Source organism: Dipteris shenzhenensis, chromosome 6, assembly GCF_047967505.1.
Source record: "Dipteris shenzhenensis isolate YYH24624 ecotype China chromosome 6, Dip_SZ_1.0, whole genome shotgun sequence".
NCBI lineage: Eukaryota > Viridiplantae > Streptophyta > Polypodiopsida > Gleicheniales > Dipteridaceae > Dipteris > Dipteris shenzhenensis.
The window spans coordinates 15,949,922-15,952,245 of record NC_141601.1 but is presented as its reverse complement, the minus strand read 5'-3'; the positions used below and the strand labels follow the sequence as shown (position 1 = coordinate 15,952,245).

At 49.0% G+C, this 2,324-nt stretch overlaps 1 non-coding gene across 1 annotated transcript; it reads left to right on the top strand.

The window, feature by feature from the left end:
• The first annotated feature begins 314 nt into the window (after nt 1-314).
• LOC147900847 (U1 spliceosomal RNA) lies at nt 315-474 on the top strand. Its single transcript, XR_015541252.1, has one exon. It is a non-coding gene; the product is annotated as a U1 spliceosomal RNA (small nuclear RNA).
• Nucleotides 475-2,324: the final 1,850 nt, after the last annotated feature.

Genomic DNA, 2,324 nt, shown 5'->3' with positions numbered 1-2,324 from the left:
ACAAGTGCGCTTAACGAAAAGCTCAACGAGAAAATAGAGAGTTTTTCCTAGAGAATTGGTATAGAGCCAAAACTTAAAATTGCACACTTTTGAGCAAATAATAAAATTTTTAGACCATGAGCCGGGGAAATTGTTCAAGATTGTGCATGGAGTAAAAATCAACCATAGAAGCCGAGATGTGTCGGCCCATTTGGGAGTGCATAGAAGTCATGGGGCCTCAAATCGTGCCACGTGGAAGGAGATCCCATATAGAGGTTGGCGTAGGAAGGTGGGAGGGAGGCATAGTTAAGCGCATGGCAGCACCCCCGGAAGACATACTTACCTGGGCGGGGTCAATCGGTGATCAGGAAGGCCGATGGCCTAGGGTCGGCCTCTCCATTGCACTTCGGACGGGCTGCACCCTAGCATCTCCCTACGGGGAGAGTGCACGTCATAATTTGTGGCAGCGGGGGCTCGCGTTCGCGCGGCCCCCTTCCAATCCAATTTCAACTCGCAGAGCAGAGATGCGGGGGTCGCCTCTCCAAGGTACAACCCACTTCCGACGTCATCTAAATCCATTATTGGCTGCACGCTGCTCCGAGCGCTTTTCGGTTCTTCTAGCATCTTATTCCGCACTACTGTGAGTGAGATTGGAGGGATCTTCATTGTGTACTTGGTGTGTTTTCATGGAGCTTGAGGCTGAGGCCTGTGCATGCCTTGGGCAATGTTGTTAAGCCTAGACATCAAGTTGCGATTGAGGAGTGGAAGGATAAAGACATTGAGGCATTGTCAATGATCATTGGCACGACAGCAGCAGATTCCGTCCTTCCACACATGAATAGTCGCAATGATGGCAAGTGAGGTATGGAGAATCCTAAAGGACTTGTATGAGACTATCAACCCTGAAAGGATCCTCATCATCAAGGATCAGCTGTTGACCATTAGTCTGCAGGAAGATAGAGTGTGCATGACCACCTCATGGCGATGAAAATCATTAGGGAAAGCGAGCGACAGTTGTTCACAAGCTAGACACACGACAGCTGGCCATGCTCGTGCTCAACAGCTTCCAAGGAGCTTCAAGGTTTTATGACAACCGTTATAGAAGAGTGGGAGGATAAAGATGTTGGGATGATCATTGGCACGACGGCAGATTCGGTCATTCCACACATTCAGCTTGCATTAGTGGCAATAGAGGCCTGGAGAATCGTAAGGGACTTGTATGAGACTATCAACTCTGTAAGGATCCTTATCCTCAAGAATCAGCTGTTGACCATAACTTTGGAGAGTGCATGACCACCACATGGCGGTGCAGACCATCAGGGAAAGCTAGTTGACAGCTGTTCGCAAGATAGGCACACTAATAGTTGGCAATGCTTTCAAGGGTTTTGTGATAACCATTATGCGCAACATGCTTTCAAGTAGTTCCAAGGGTTTTATGACGACCATTATGTTGGAAAAGTAGAGGTCACCTCCCCATCTGTGAGCCCCCAAAAAATGAGTGCATCCAGGGGGGGGGCACATGATGTCAACAGGGGTACGGGCAGGTACAGCAGGCTGTACGGAAGATTTTGCAACCAGGTCTGGATCCCAGAAGCAGCCTGGAATAGGGCGGAATAGCAGGGTTTTGTCTGTGTGCTGTTTGGAGGCCGATAGGCCAGCCAGCCCTCAATTTATGTGCCCCACCAGGGGGAAAACAGCAAGTCAGGTGAGGGGGTCTGTTTGGGTCGGACAATCCCCCCTACCAGGTCGGGTATTTTGGAGGGACCCTTCCCCTATAAAAGGTGGCCTTGAAATCAAGTTGCATTTGAGGAGTGGAAGGATAAAGACGTTGAGGCACTGTCAATGATGTTTGGCACGACAGCCCCACACATTCAGCTGCAATAATGGCAAGTGAGGCCTGGAGAATCCTAAAGGACTTGTATGAGACTATCAACTCTGCAAAGATCCTCATCCTCAAGCATCAGCTGTTTACCGTGAGTTCGGAGGAAGGATAGAGTGCATGACCCCCTCCTGGCGGCGAAGATCATTTGGGAAAGCTAGCGACAGTTGTCCACAAGCTAGACACACAATAGTTGACCGTGCTTGTGCTCAACAGCTTCCAAGGAGCTTCAAGGTTTTTGTTACAACCATTATAGAAGAGTGGGAGGATAAAGACGTTGGGATGATCATTGGCACGACGGCAGATTCGGTCATTTCAGGCATTCAGCTTGCATCAATGGCAATTGAGGCCTGGAGAATCCTGAAGGACTTGTATGAAACTATCAACTCTGCTATCCTCAAGAATCAGCTGTGTACCATAACTTTGGAGGAAGGAGAGAGAGATTCGGTCATTGCACACATTTAGC